Here is a 17,188-nt window from a genome sequence, read left to right as displayed (position 1 = left end):
AGTGATATATGAATCGTTAACTTTTGAATTAAAATTTTATATCTCTGGTTATATTAGTCTTGGAATGGGCTAAGTTTGACTACATATTTGCATTGCCTTCCATATTATCTAGAGCCAATTCATTTACTTCAGATCTGTGTCTTCTGTTGGAGAAAAATGGACATGAGAAATTGAATTAGTGTGACATATGAGTTTGGGGGGGAAGGCATAAAAAGATGTCAGGTTTAAGTAATTATTCTTTCTTGCCCCTCCTTTCTGTGTAAGCTCATTTTTGTAAGAACCTGGCTCTCAGGGACTCAGTTAATAATGAGAATGGGAGGAGGGCCACAGGCTGATATGTACATTAATGAAGGAAAAGGTATGCCTTGAGACTTGACAAAGACTGTAAATTATACATCTATATAAACATACATATGTTTGGAGCTGCACTTAGCAGTGTTCAGGGCTTATTATTGCTTTTTTAATAGTATCTTTTATCTTTATTTAAGCACCTTGATTACAAACATGATTGTAGTTGGGTTTCAGTCATAAAAAAGAACACCCCCTTTCACCAGTGCAACATTCCCATCACCAGTGTCTCCAATCTCTCACCTCCCTCCCTTCACCTGTATTCCAGACAGGCATTCTACTTCTCTCACTCATTGACATTGTCACCATAATTGTCAGTGTAGTTATTTCTCTACCTGCACTCACCACTCTTTATGGTGAGCTTCATATCATGAGCTAGTCCTTCAAGCCCTCATCTTTATTGTCTCTGAGCATTATTACAATAATGTCTTTTATTTTTCTTAAAACCCATAGGTGAGTGAGGCTATTCTGTGTCTTTCTCTCTCCCTCTGACTTATTTCACTCAGCATAATAATTTCCAGGTCTATCCATGTATAGGAAAATTTCATGACTTCATCTCTCCTGACGGCTGCATAATATTCCGTGTGTATATGTATCAAATTTTCTTTAGCCAATCATCTGTTGAAGGGGATCTTGATTGTTTACAGAGTATGAATATTGTAAATAGTGCTGCAATGAATATAGGGGCGAGGAAGGCATTTTTTGTATTGTATATCCTTAGGAATGCTATAGCTGGATAATATGGGAGCTCAATTTCCAGTTTTTTGAGGCATCTCCATATTGTTTTCCTGGAAGGATAGACTAGACAGCATTCTCACCAGCAGCGAAAAGAGTTCCTTTCTCTCCACATCCCTGTCAACACCAATTGTTCTTATTCTTTAGGATGTGTGCCAGTCTCAGTGGCATAAGATAGCACCTCATAGTTGTTTTGATTCGCATCTCTCTGATGATTCGTGATATGGAGCATTTCTTTCATGTGTAATTTGGCCATTTGTATTTCTCCTTTGACAAAGTGTCTGTTCATTTTTCTCTTTTTTGATGGGCTTAGATGTTTTTTTTTTCTTGTTAAGTTCTGTTAGTACCTTGTATTTTTTGATATTAGCCCCTTATCTGGATATTGGGTGAATAGTTTCTCCCATTCTGTGGGTGGCTTTTGTATCCTAAGCAGTATTTTCTTTGAGGTGCAGAAGCTTCTCAGCTGAATATAGTCCATCTGTTTATCTCTGCTTCCACTTGTTTAGAGAGAGGTATTCTCCTTGAAGATCCCTTTAGTCTTCTACTTTCCTCCTTTTCTTCTACTTTCCTGGTTTTCTACATTCCTGTTGAAATGTAAAGATCCTCAACAAGATTCTAGCAAATAGGATCCAATACCTCATCAAGAAGTCCATACACCTGACCAAGTAGGTTTCATTCAGGAATGCAAATGTAAATCAATCAACATAATACACCATATCAACAAAAAGAAAAATGAAAACCATATGATTATATCAATAGATGCAGAGAAAGCATTTAATAATATCCAATACCCATTCTGGATAAAAAAAAAACTCTTATCAAGATGGGAATGGAAGGAATTTTTCTCAATATAGGCCATCTACCACAGCCAATGGCAAATATTATTTTCAATAGAAATAAAATAAAAGCCTTTTCTCTTAAATCTGGTACAAGACAAGGCTGCTTCTCTCACCACTCCTATTCAAAATAATGCTGGAAATTCTTGCTATAGAGATTAGGCAAGAAAAAGATATCACGGAAATCCAGATAGGAAGAAAGAAATCAAAGCTCTCACGTTTGCAGATGACATGATACTATATTTAGAAAACCCTAAAGACTCTACCAAAAAGCTTTGTAGAGACAATAGATTCATCAAACAAAGTGGCAGGCTACAAAATTAACATGCAAAAAAGATCAATGGCCTTCTTTTACACCAATAATGATAGAGAAGTGGATATTTAAAAAAAAATCTCATTCACATTGGTGTCATACAAACTCAAATATTTTGGAGTCAACTAAAGAGGTTATGGGACATATACAAATAAAACTACAAAACCCTGCTCAAGAAATAAAAGTGACACATGAAAATGGAGACACATACCCCTGCTCATGGACTGGTAGGATAAATATCATTAAAATACTTCGCAAAGCATTGTACAGATAAGATAGATATACAGGATATACAGGTGAGAAATTCCTTTTTAAAGTTACCTATGACATTCTTCAAAGAAGTGGATCAAAAAAGTCCTGAAATTCATTTGGAACAATAAACACCCACAAATAGCTAGAGCAACCCTTGAGAAAAGGAATATGGGAAGCATCACTTTCTCCAACTTAAGTTGTATTACAAACATATAGTCATTAAAACAGCATGGTAATGGAATAAAGACAGACTCTCAGATCAGTGGAATAGATGAGTATTCAGAGAATGTGCCCCAGATATGCATCAATTAATTTGATAAAGGGGCCAGAAATGCAAAATGGAGCAAGGAAAGCCTCTTCAACAAATGCTGTTGGCACAGCTCATCAGCCACTAGCAAAAAAACAACAACTCAGACTTCCATCTAACATCATGCACAAAGGCCAAATCCAAATGAATTAAAGACCTTGATATCAGGCTTCCAGCCATAGGTATATAGAACAACACTTAGGTAAAACACTCCATGACATTAAGACTAAGGGCTTATTTCTGGCTCTGTTCTCAGGGCTTATTTTTGGTGGGTTCATGAGACCTTATGGATCAACTACAAGTTAACTACATGCAAGACAAGTGCCCTAAATGGATCTCTCTGGCCCTGCAATTAATATTTGTTGTTATTCAGGAGTCCATCTGGAACTAAAAGTTCACACTATTTTACTCAGATATGTCCATGTTCTACTGAATCTATGGGCCTCTTCTCAGGCACCTTGATCTAAACAGTGCTGCTGGGCTGGCATACCATCTACCTCTCAGAAACCTGCGGCAGGGCTGCTAGATTATTCTTTGCTGTTAAACAACTGCAACAGCCCATGTGACCTCATGGACCCTACACAGACTGGCATCTTTCTTTCAAACAGTTCCAGAGTGTAAATTTCTTTTCCAAGAGTTACAGAATAAGGTGAAGCTTGTGTAAGGGAAAGGAAGTGGAGCCAGGGACCCCAGGAAGGAGAGTGAGTTTGCAAAGGGTTTATGGAAGGGGGGTTCAGGCACTACAAGGTGTCAAACTAAACCGAGCCCCCAAGGTCTGTAGAAGAACAGGAGATGAACCTGCTGGCTGGACAGCAGGAGGCCTACCTGAAGTGGCTTAACCTTTCTGTGAATGCTAAACACTGCACAGGGAAGAAGTGGAGAGGAAGAAAGGAATCCTCTTGTGACCCTTCAAAGCACTTAGGATTCACTCAATTAACATTTTCTCACTTAATTGCATGTTGTCCTGAACTGTTCTCTAATGGTTTTAGGCAAGTCCAACTCCATTTTCCTTGATAATTTCCTAGAGGGGAAAAATCCTTACTTCTTTCTTGTGTTCTTCACAACTGGGCTGACTCAGGGCCAAGAGCAGAATTCATCTTAAGAGCTTACTTCATATTTGAATGGCAAATTGATGAGAAGGGAAGTAAACAGGTCAGGTGATTGGTTAGTTTACCCTTAAGAAGCTAGCCACAAAGGCCAGGGCAGGGGAGGGGTGAGTATGAAGGTAGTGCAGTTTAGGGCAGAGAAAGAACCCCTATGATAATGATAGTTGAAGATGATCACTCTAGGACAAAAAATGTGGGGAGCTGAAAGGAGGTAAAGTGATATGCAAGATACCCTGTCTGCAGCAGTGTTGCAAACCACGAGTGTCCTAAAAGGAAAACAGAGGAAATGAAACAAAAGAGAGCCGATCCGACATACAGACAGAGACAGAAACATGCAGAGAGAGAAAGAAAGAGACAGAGAGAAGAAAGAGAAATAGAGAAGAGAGAGAGGAAGAGAGAGAAGAGACAAAAAACAGGGACAAGGAAACAAAGACAGAGATAGAAAGACAGAACAGAAATGCAGAGAGAGAGAGAGAGAAAGACAGGGAAAGAAAGAGTGAGAAGAAAAATATATGCCATAGAGGCAAGCTGGAGGGGATGGGACAGAACAGCAACTGGGGACATTGGTGGCAGGAAAAGTATACTGATGAAGGGATAGGTGTTGCATGACTGAAACTCAACCACCAATACACCAATAACTTCTTAACTGTGGATCTCATGGTGAATCAATTAAAAAAAGAACTAAAAGATAGTAAAAGAAAAAAAAAGCTTGAAGATGTTTGTTTTATACTTTTTTCAGTAGGGTACTGAAAAATGTCAGGGGCACATACTGTCCAGGACCCTCAAATTGACCCCCTGTAAAAATGTTGCTGAATCAACTTTGGGGGATACTCAGTTCTAAAATGTCTAAGAGCTACCTGGACTGGGGATTTTAGCTTGCTCTCTGCCAATGTTGGTAACATCTCTTTGGAGAAGCAATGCGCAAAGCTTGTGCTTGGAATTTTAATCCTAGAAGGGGCCAATGTGAGTCATACTTCTTTTCTTGCATTTCAATTCTTTATTTTTTAATGGGGAAGTATCTTGAGAAATGTTTTACTATTTACCTTTTGGTTCCCCAAATTATGCACTGCCTGAATTTGTGTACCCTAGATAATGAGAGGCACATTCTAGCTGCAAGATAACAATAACTCTCAAATAGGGTGAGAAAATCATTTATCTTCCTGTTTCCACTCCGCCAGGCCAGGATCTGAAAATCACTAACATTCCTATTTGAATAAATAGTTTCATAGATATGTTCATTTGAATTTTACCCCTCAATAACTTAGATTATGATGAGAAGTAAAGAAAGAGATGAAATAGTTTTTTATTAAGAATTTCCACTATATTTCTGAAAGTGCTGTTAACTTAGAAATATCTTTTTCTGTTTTGTGATAGTCTTCCTGCTCCTGAACAGGTTTGACTTGAATAGTTAGGGATATATTTCTCAGCCAGAATTTGTGTATGAGGAATAACGACAGGAAGAGATTAGAGATACCCCCATTCTCCCAGATAGGGGAGAATTTATCACCAGATCTCTAAGGGATGTATCTAATTAATTTGTAGTTAGTGCTGCTAAGTATTTTCCCCCTCTCCATTTGGAATTTTGAAAAGTTAATAATTAAGTTGAATTCGATCTCCATTTGATACCAAATGCCTAAACTTCTCCAATTAGAGCTATTCCAGAGACTGCTAATGATAACCGTATCTTGATGGCCCATATGGAAGATCAGGAGAAATAGGTAGGTTGAAGTAGAAAGTTTCCTCAGATGAAAATAGTGTTTCAACTTAATAACTAACGTATTAGAAAAAAAATCAGAAAGTAGAATTCCAACAATGGTGTATTTCCTTTTTTTCTGTGGGGACATGGGGAGCTAAAACATACAGGATTTTTGGATTGAGGGAAACACAGGAGAGTTGAAACTACTTAAATAAAAAGACAAGAGTGTGAGGAGAGAGAGAGAGGGATGGGGAGAGGGAGAGGAGAGGAGAGGAGTGATGAGAGGAGAGGAGAGGAGTGAGGAAGCAGAGAGGGAGAGGAGAGGAGTGCTAGGAGAGGAGAGGAGAGGAGAGGATAGGAGAGCAGGAGAGGAGAGGAAGAGAAGAGAGGAGAGGAGGGGAGAGGAGGAGTGGAGAGGAGAGGGGGGAGGGGAGGGGAGGGGGAGAGGAGAGGAGGGGAGGGGAGAGGAGGTGAGAGGTGGGGAGGGGAGGGGAGGGGAGAGGGAGGTGAGGGGGAGGAGAGGAGGGGAGGGGAGTAGAGTTGAGTTTTAAAGCAAGCTTGGGTGCATTGTGAAATTTCAGAGGAAGGTTGAATGTATCATAATGACCCCAGGCCATCTACACTGCACTCAAGGAGAGAATGCAAGGATCAAATTAAAATAGCCCATGCAGAGAATGGCTTTCCTGGAATGGATATCATTTCTTCTCTTTTGCTTTCAGCCTGTACTTACAATCCTGAGGAACTCACATTTTACCTCATAAATATATATATTTTTAGAGATACCTTCCACAACCTACAATTTTTCTACTGCTACTGCCTAAGTAAAAGCCTTCCTCTGCTTGAGTCCTTGATTTTATCTCCAGCATGGAACAGTTCTATCAGCTCCCCATAAGCTATCTTACTCTCATCTTTTAACATGCCCCAAAGATTTATAAATTATTTTATGATATACCATTGCATATAGACTTAAACCTACCTTTAGGCAGCTAGACACTTTGTCTTAAGCTCCATATGAGTTCTTATGCTGTATTTCCAAAAGGGATGTGAGAAACTGGAGTTTGGAGTTTCAGTCACTGTGTTTATTTAAATTGAGTTTGCTGCTTACTCCATGATGCTTGGGGTAACTCCTGACTCAATGCTTAAGGATTTCTCCCCTGAAAAATGTGAGTTTCCATACTAGGGATAAAATCTGGCCCTCCTGTATGCAGAACACATCTTCAGTCTGAGAGTTCAATCTCTGGTCTTCATAGACTGTTTTGACATGTCATTCTAACCCATCATTATTTTTTGCCTTGTATCCTGATAGCTTCATCATATGTATAAATGACTTCTCTTTAAAAGTAAGATCATGCTAGGATTTTAGAAATCTTACTCTATACTGTTTAGAATTATGGCAAAATTAGATTTATTAAACTTTTCTTACTGTAAGAAAACCTTTTCATATTTCAAAAAAAATTTCCCCTTATCTCTATAACAATCTGATTGCCTCAAATCAAAACTTCCAAATGGTCTCCCATCCCTGCCTTTCCTTTTTCTTAATACCTAAAAAGTAAGTTTTCTCTTCGATTTTAATATAGTTTCTTAAATAGTTTATCTTATCCTTGGAGCTCACATGTTGTTCATTGCAAAAATCATTTTAAGTGTCTTGAGCAGTAATTTATCACATTTCTGTAAAGGAGCAACAAAAATATTGTCTACTGCACTGTGCCTTCCAGCACTACTTGTGTTAGGCTAATTGTAACAGGCTGCTTCAGACTTGAATAAGGTGCTAAAAACTGTGACTTGGGAAGCATCTCTTTGATCTTGTCCCTGTCAGACCAGTAGGAAGCTTTCACCACTTGGCTGAATGTAGCTCTCTATGTTCCCAACTTTTGCTTGACAATTCCACCACTGGCATAGATTCCAGTACGTGGCTGTCATCTTCCATTTCACTGAAGCCTCTTCTGCAAAGGACAACTCAACTGGAAGGACTCTGTTATTATTCTTTCTCATTTTTGATATGGTGCTTGATTACTGCTCTATTTAGGTAGAATGACATATTTTACTGCTATTATTGTTGGCGTTAGTACTCTGAAAACTAAAAATAAGAAACACGAATGATATGTCAACCATAAAAGATTTAGTACTCGAAGACTTTTATATATAATATCAAGACATTGGCTACAATGTCTCCTTTGATAACACCAAAACCAACACTTCAATATGACTGTAAAATAATGTCAAATTAAAAATATTACACAATGAGTCTTAGAAAAACAATCATGTGATCACTTAAATGTATAATATACCAGAATTTCTTATAAAATCACTTTAAAAGACTACCAAGTTGGTAGCAATCATTAAAGTAGTAGTTTGGGTTTAATTCAGTACTGGTATAAATTCTCACTAAATAATTTCCTTAAACAGAGAAATTTCTTTATCTTGTAAAATTTGTAAAATTCCTTAACCAGTCCAAGTCTGTATTTCTATAATTACATTAATATACCAACTGAAAACTTTACAGGGGGAATGAGATTTTAATATCTCTACCTTTAGAAATCATATGCTCATTCTAGGGAGTTCTTGCATGGATATATATAATTACATATTAAGTAGTCATTTTAATACCTTGTTACTAGAATCAATGTGAGATAAGGGATTTAAACAGTTTTCAAAATGCCTAAAAAGTGGTGATAAAAACATCCAACATTTAAAGAATGCTTAACATGTGCTATTAAACCTAAGAGCTTTAGGAACCGTGTTCATTTAATTATCAGAGGATTATTATTATGTTTAGCTTACATGTCATAAAATGAGGGGTGGTGAGCTAAAGTAACTACAAGTGTACACAGACCCTGAAAAGTATATTCTCTCAGAAGGATAATTTGAATATATGCAAATGGCTCAGATTAAGTCATCAAGAAGCATTCATTTTTCCCATTCCTATTGCTATTAGAAACTTTAATAAGAAAAGTAGAAACACTTTCTTAACATAAGGAGAGCAAAGATGATGAAACAATTGCTGCATAAACTGAACTTATGGACACAATCTAGTAAATATGACTATTAGTAAAATTAAACCACTTACTGAGCCCTTCAATGCTGAATAATGCCTGAAGCACATTTCTTCTGGAAAGAGTCTCATACAGTCTCCTTTTCTGGAACAACTTTTTTTTTTTGTGTGTGTGTGAGGTAGAAAGCCAAGAGCAAGCCTCAGGAGAGAGTTAAGCTTGAATCTCGTTTACCTGCATGATGTTTTCTTGAAAAGTTATTCTTAATAAATTAACTTATTTGATAAATGAAATACTTACATAGGAACCCTTAAATCATAGCAAAGAGCTGTCGTAGTGAGTGTTCTGTGATAGTGGAGATCTTCTATATTTGTTGTATTGAACACAATAGATCATCTATATTTGTATTGTGTCCATATACTAGATCAATGTGGCTGTTGAATAAATCAGATATGGCCTCTATAATTGAAAAATTAAGTTGGTCATTTTAACTAAGGCATAGTAGAGTATGAAATTTTTTTGATTTTCATATGGGACAACCTCACCAATTTGACCTAGATGATGAAATAATACAGGAGATGAAGCTCCTGCCTTTGCACATGGCCAACTCTACCTGGATCTCCAGCAAAACACAGAGACAAGGGTAAATCCTGAGTCCTGACATGTGGCCCCCAAATTGAACAAAACCAAAGTCAACAAATCAAATAATACCCTCTAGCTTCTTTCCAGATAATATATCTTCTACATCTTTCTTCTTTCCAGATAATACAACCTCTATATTTTCCCCCTGAATCTTTTCCTCTTTTCAATCTTCCTCCTATATGTAGATATCATACTTAAAATCATACAAGGAAGGGTGCAGGAGATTGGATGAGTGATTGGCTTTCCTTGTATAAAAACACCAAACATCATCTTTATTCACCATCAGATATTCCATTCAAGTTATATTCCATTCATATAGTCCCCTGTCTTGGTGGTCATATGACAGATGACATGTATAAACCACGCTGCAAGCACTGAGAAGGAGTGACCTTAGAACAACACCAAGCAGTACAATGAATTTTTTTAATGTTTACAATCTTTACTTTCAGTGCTTGTTCTATATTACGGCATTTTGACTTGATACATCCGATGCCACGTAGCCCTCAGCACTCACTATTGACAAGCTGTCAACAATATTGTGGAATTATCTGCCAGTTGCATGTGATTTCTGGAGGACTGGGTTCCCAGTGACAAGAAACAAAGCATATGTCTGGGACTATTGCAGATAGAAAATATTTTCCTGTTTCTGAATTTGCAGAAATTCCTTCCCAAGTATGAATCGAGAGAGTATTAAGGGACAAAGCTGCAGGAATGAAGAAAAGAAGCAAAATAGCATATGCATCCTGAGATCAGTCATATTTTCGAATAGGCTTTCTTTAGAAGTTACAGAAATAAATCCCATCAGATGAGGCTGGGAGGACTCTTTCAATTTGGCAGGAAGTCAACATTCTATTGCAGAACAATTTAGTGTTGACAGTCAGCTTGGGGCAAGGAAAAAATGTACCACATCTGAGCTTCACCTTTGGTCCAAGGGATTCTGTGCTCTCACTTACCTGTTTGTTGGCAGAGCTTCCTTAGTCACGATTCCAATAGGTCAACAGAGTATAAGTATTTCTTCCAGTTCAAGGTGATAAATAGGATACAAGACTTTAAGAACCTCTTTGTTTCCTATTGTATCTCAAAATACATGTCTGGCATAGAAGGAAATTTGTGGGTAATTCCAGAAATTTGACCTCTTGGTGAGAATTCCTCATAAAGGGAGCTGTACTCTATGAACAATTTTGTTTTTTTGTTTTCTGGGGGCCACACCTTGTGACACTCAGGGGTTATTCCTAGCAATGCGCTCAGAAATCGCTCCTGGCTTGGGGGACCATATGGGATGCCAGGCGATCAAACCTTGCTCTGTCCTGGGTTGGCCACGTGCAAGGCAAACACAAAACTGCTGTGTCATTGCTCCAGCCCCTCTCTGAGCAAATTTATAATTTTTTTGACCCTGTTTTCTCAGTTAATAGTGCTTTGGGATGAAACCCTCTCCTGAAGTTAGAAGACCATAGTCCTATTGTGAGAGTCATGTCTGAAATTCCTATTTTATCCCTTTCTCTTTATTTTTTTGGTATGAAAATATTGTTAAACTCAAATGTAATAAAAAAGGAAACTATTTAAATATACAAATAAATATTTACTATTATGGGTAGCAAATAAAATATAGATATTTAAGATAAAAGATTTCTTATTTTTAAAAGAATCATTACTGCCTATTTATTAATTTTTAAATAAGACTCTTTTTTTTTTTTTACTTCAGTGCTATTTGGGCATCACATAAATAGATGGTGGTGAAAACACCTTAGGAATTATGCTACTTTGAAAGTAGCATATGTAAGATAAAAGTAGCAGAAAAGATCAGTTATCAGTCATTGAGCTTGCAGAAAATTGATATATATAAGTACTCATAAGTCTTTATGAGAACTTACTTTTTTGTGGGTAAGGAGTTGAGTAGTAGGAAGAAGAAAGTTATGTATAGATATGCATTAAATATTTTATGGAATATGGTGAAATTTCCCTGGGTCTGTGAGGGAGTAAATTATCAAAGACATTATAGAAAGAATTCCAATAACACCTCCATCTCATAAATAATATAGTCCTCTGAATTCAATTTGGAAATGGTTAAATTTGCCATATACCAGCATGGTTGACATTCATTGCATCCATGAGCATGAAATCTAACTTTAAGTAAAATCCACATCGGGTTGAAAGCATAGATTTCTTTTGCAAAAGGAAAGGAGCTCTCTAATGAATTACTTCAATTCTTTATGGTATGTATGGTATGTACTTGGACATAACTAGAAAAATAGAATGTGCAGATCCTATACACATCAACCAAGTCTAGATCATTCCAAGTTTTCCTGGAAAATAAAAAGTCTCTGTGTACAGCAATAATAATAATGGAGGAAGGAAAAAAAAAAAGATTGTAAAATGAAAGGACAGTGTTTCCTGTTTGTTATTTTTCAAAATAATGACTGTGGGTTCTCTCCCCACAGAAAAGATGCTATTTATTTTTTAATGATGAGTTGTTTCCCAGAGAAACAAAGTGGCATTCTGTCGACACCATATGGCGGCGGAAAAACAGATTCTACCGTGTTCCATTTGTTAGACTGTCTTCTGCATTTCTGTATCCATAATTTATGTGGGGCCTCTGTGATTGCCAAAATATTCAAATGGATTTCTCTTAGCAGGGCAGCCTGCATGGGGTGCGGGGAGGGAGGGGGAGAGAAAGGTTTTCAAAACAGCAGGACCTGAACTGTCTCCTGCTGCTCAGAGAAGAGAACACTTCCAACTTCTGTCCTTCTGGCGGCTTTCATTGTAATACTAATTTACATCCTTGGTTTAGGGACCGTGTTTGCATGCGGAAAAAGCAGCTTATGTTCTTTTATGCGACTACAATCATACTTGAATTATAACCCACACCCTTAAAGTCAGATTGCGCCTTCTGCCTGAGTGCAAGCGTGGAACCTGGTCTTGAAGGAATTAATGAAAGCTGATACCCGACCGTGGATGAACCTCGGCATTTTAAGCACATCGACTCTACAGCTGGTTTCCAAAATGCCATCTGAAGTGGTTATGGATTAAAAATCGTCATGAAAAGCTTCCTTTGCCTGGGAAGCATCTGACGGCCAGCTACATATTTGGAGGCTGTTTTCAGTGGAAGCTCCAGTAATGTTCTTCGGTGTGTAAATAAAAACATGTCCAATCCATGATGAGGAATAGAAAGAGAGGATTTGATGAGTCAGGCTAATTGATGTCTTGGCGAAAGGGATGTCTGAGAAAAGTGACATGTTCATATGCATAACCAGATCACAAGACTCTAAACCAAAAGCATTCGAATGCAAATTTTATTTAGCTTTTATATTCCAGAGAATCTCAAATGTTCTTTCAGTGAGCTTAGCTATAGCACTTCCCATTGTAATGCGTCAAAGAGGCATCGAATAATTTAAATGGGAAAGAACTTTTTAATTACAAATGGAAGGTATAATGGTAATGTAATAATACTAAATGGGGTTTTCCCCTTCAATTTGTATAGAAAAACATAGTTTAGTCTATCAAAAATAGAGCATCATTTTTTGTTGTTTGTGTGCATAAATAGAATATTAAAGTTTATAAGAGGCAGAACTCAAGATCCTGAAGCCCTTAGTTTCTTTTAGTTTTGTTTTGTTTTGTTTCTGCCACATCCAACAGCACTCGGGTTACTCCTGTCTTTGTGCTCAGAAATTTCTCCCGGCAGGCTTGGTGGACCATATGGGATGCCAGGTTTCAAACTCGGGTTGGCTGTGTTCAAGGCAAACACCTTACTTGCTGCTATACTATTTCTCTGACCTCAAGAAACCCTAAATTTCTATTTCAAAATTCATTAGACAGTCCTATGAATCTCTTTTTATTGTTTGAGGATTGAGTTTTGTTTCATGATACTTTTTGATAAGAAGCAGACTATTAATGACATAGTATACGTTTTCTTTCATCAGAGAAACTTTTTAGAGAGAGTTGAATGACTAAACAATTCCTAAGACATCCTTTCACTGAAGGTCAAGGCTGCAAAACAATCATTGACACATTCAAATGTTGTAATGTTGACCCATCCCTTATTTTCTATGTAAAATGTGAGTTATTTGCCTAAGAAAGGATAAAAATAGTGGTATTAAGAATAATCTCAATTGTTTAGGTACATTATCCAGTGTGCTGGCTCTAACTCTGGTTGTAATAGTACTGTGCTGCCTCATTTCTACAAATTTCCAAAAAAAGATTATTTGTGCAATGTTGATATCTGAAAATTAGGCCATTTCTCAGAAGCTCAATTCTCTCAGGAAAGCCTTTTGAAAGGGAATGATTTAATTTGATTCCCACCCTATCGTTAGAACTCAAATCTTATACTTTTCCCTTTTTCAATTAATAAGTTATACATTCAATTAGTCTACATCTGTGAACCTGCTTTAGCAGTAATTAAGATGAACATTATGATATGGGTAATAAAAAGGAATAGTTTCCTTCAGTCTCTTGGGTTTTTCTGAAATACATTTTCTCGATGGAAATCAAATTATTTTATTGCATAGAAGTGATCCTCTCTATTCAATAGGGTGAAACTATGTATGCACTGTTCCTTGTACAACTACTAAGTAAGAATCATTAGGAATGAGGTTTAGTAAATAAAGTTATCGGGTGGCGGATTTTTCACAAACGGGTTAGAAAGATATTCAATTAATAGAAAATATATCTAGATTGTTTCTCTCACTAAACTATCCTCCGTAGAGAACAGAAACAAAATGGCCTTATTCAAGGACATCCATTTGAAACCCATAAATATTTTATAAGGGTAGAATAAATTGCTTATTTTCAAACAGGTGCTATTGTAAAAATTATTTTGATTTTTTTTCTTTTGCCTCCGGGCACTTGAACAAAATAACAATATATCATGTACATAGTGCTTAGACATTAGGTTATGTCTGTGTTTTCCATAATTGGCTAAGGCAGAGGAAAGCTCACACTTAGGGTTCCTCTGTTGTTCCCCTTGTGTCTTCCCATAAGGAAAATTATGCCTTAAATAGGACCTGCATCTCATTGCTCATTCTGTGAATTGTCAACTAAAATGGTACCATTTCCTTCAAGATAATGACTATAGAATTGAAATGTATTCCGCCAACTTATTTGATAGATAATTTCCACCCTCCATCATCACATTCAAATGTTCCTTATAGTTTGCGAATGGTTTTACATTTGAACAACAGCAGAAACACTCTATTAGGAAAAAAATTACCTTTATTCTTTATTTTTTTACTTTGACCCCCCCACTTTTCTTATGAATTGTAAGCTTTTCTGTAAGTAATGAATATATTACAGAAGTTTGAAGTGGAAATTTTTTGTTCTTCAAAGAAATGATGTAAAAGAGACAGGGTCACTATTCAGTTATCCTTTATTGTTTTTTGTTCTTTCTAGTTCTCTTTGGTATGGGAAAGAAAAGAAGATGTGTTGAACCACCCAAAGTATCTCTTTCCTCTCTACAACTGTTGATAGCCATTAATGAATTAAGCTGCCAATTAAAGACAAGCCTTCACTTTTTGTGAGGGCCATAAAGATAAGTGACCCATAATATACTTTAATGTTTAAAGAATATTAAAATATTCCTCTTAAATTGAATGTCTAAATTATAGATATAGTTTTTGGCCATAATTAGATCTTTAGTGCATAACTATAAAAAACAGTAAATAACCTAGTAAATAACCCAGGACATTCATAGAGGGTCTTGGGTACTCTGGTGGTAGTGAAGAGAAATAATAATGGCAATCTATATTATAAATATTAACAATACTATAATTGTGCTATCTAACTATAAACTCTATCTATACAAATATATATTTTTAATTTGGGCTAGAGAGATAGTACAGGAATTAAGGTACTTTCCTGGTATTCAGTCAACTGAAATTTCACCCCTAACATCACATATGATATTACAAGCACTGTTAGATATAATTTCTACCTGAGCATAGAGCCAAAAATGAGTCCTGACCACTGAGTATGTCCTCAAAATTGTAATTAAAAGGTGGTAAAAAACTAGAGAGACTCTTCACAAACATGGTCGGCATTGTTTAATTTTGACATTTCTATAGGTTTCTAATCTTTTGGTTTTTTCTTGGAGTATGTTTACCTTGATACATATACGTCTATTTTATTAGCAAAATAGATTTTAAGTTTATCTTTACAATATTTCATATACATATAAATTTCAATTTATATGTAATTTTAATTTACTTACGATTATTTAAAAAAGTTATTTTAGGGGTTGGAGCAGAGGTGCAAGATGTAAGGTGTCTGCCTTGCATGCGCTAGCCTAGGATGGACAACATTTCGATCTCCAGCGTCCCATATGGTCCCCCAAGCCAGGAGCAATTTCCGAATACACATCCAGGAGTAAACTCTGAGAGTCACTGGGTGTGGCCTAAAAACCAAAACAAACAAACAAACAAACAAACAAGTTTTATTTTTGAACAATAGCACAGTGGTAGGGCATTTGCCTTGCACGTGGTCAATCCAGGATGAACCTTGCTTAAATCCCTGGTGTCCCATATGGTTCCCCGAGCCTGGAGTGATTTCTGAGTGCAGAGCCAGGAGTAACCCCTGAACATCACAGGTTATGGCCCAAAAAGGAAAAAAAAAGTTATTTTTAGTGAACCTAGCTAAGGATTTATAAGTTTTTGTTTCAAAAATCCAGATCTTGATTTTATTAATCTTTCATAACTTCCTTTTGTTTTTATTTAATATATTTATACTTTAATTTTTTGTTATTTGTCCTGTGTAACAAATATAATTTTATTTTCCCCTTAGTTTCTGATTTTTATTTAAAATTTTCTTCTTTGTTAAAATAGACTAGCATTACTATGAATTTTCCTCTTAATAATTTTTCTGATCCTATAAAATCTGGTACTTTCATTTCATTGTTTTTTTGTTGGTCTTCAAAAAATTGGTCATTTCTTCTTGATTTTTCTACATTTATTAGTAAGCTGTTCATAAGAATATTGTATAATAGCCACAATTTCAATATTCTTCCAATTTTTGTATGGTTACTATCTGCTCTTTTATTACTGTAGCTGAAAAAGATGCTGATATGATTTTAATATTATATATGCTCTTTTGGTCCCAATATAATTAATCGATACTTGTTAACATTCTGTGTGTTACTGTAAAGAATTTTTGGGATGGAATTTTGAGTATATTTATATAGTCCATTGTATCAATTATTTTATTTAAAGCTATTTTTAAAATTAATTTTACCTCTGGACGAGCTATCCATTAACCTATATGTTCTGCTAAGATCTACTAGTATTGCACTGTTGCATAAATCTTGCTTTTAAAGTAATATGTAGTTCATATAATTAGATGCACCTTCCTTTGGTACTTAGGTAAATGATAAAGCTTTCTAGTTTTGACAGATTGTCCTCTTTATCATTATATAGTATTTATCCTGTTCATCTATTACCTTTTTTAGTTGAATGTCTAGTTTACCAACTATGAGTATAGTAGTTTCTGCACTATTACATGTCATTCTATTGACATTTTTTTAAAATACAAAATGCTTCACGATTTGCTTGTCATTCTTGCGCAGGGGCCATGCTAATCTTCTCTGTATCATTCCAATTTTAGTATATGTGCTGCCGAAGCGAGCACGACATTTCTTATACATATACACACACAACTTGAAGTGCTCAGAGCTTGAAATTATTATTCAAGCCTTTTACTTTGAGTCTTTGTCTTTAGACCTTATGCATTTCTTGTATGCATAATATACATGAGTTTTACATTAAAAATCCTATACAGCCTTTCTTTTTTGCTTTGGTAAGCTCATATTTAGATTATCTTTTGATACATGGGTGTATAATACTCTCATTCCTCTCAACCAGTTACTCATTACTCTCAACTGATTGCTTACAATTTTGGTATTTCTTTTCCATTATTTTTCTTTTTCATTTGGAGACTCTTCCTGGTAATTCTTTCCATTTCTTCAATTTTCTGCCAAATTTCT

At 36.0% G+C, this 17,188-nt stretch overlaps 1 non-coding gene across 1 annotated transcript; it reads right to left on the bottom strand.

Annotated features, from left to right (window-relative positions):
• Positions 1–16,727: 16,727 nt before the first annotated feature.
• On the bottom strand, positions 16,728–16,833 carry LOC126025145 (U6 spliceosomal RNA). The gene has a single exon (XR_007501189.1). It is a non-coding gene; the product is annotated as a U6 spliceosomal RNA (small nuclear RNA).
• Between the last annotated feature and the right edge of the window lie 355 nt (positions 16,834–17,188).

The sequence above is a fragment of the Suncus etruscus genome, chromosome 12, assembly GCF_024139225.1.
Source record: "Suncus etruscus isolate mSunEtr1 chromosome 12, mSunEtr1.pri.cur, whole genome shotgun sequence".
Taxonomy (NCBI): Eukaryota; Metazoa; Chordata; class Mammalia; order Eulipotyphla; family Soricidae; genus Suncus; species Suncus etruscus.
Note: the sequence above shows the minus strand (reverse complement) of the source record. Positions and strands in the feature narration are given on the sequence as shown.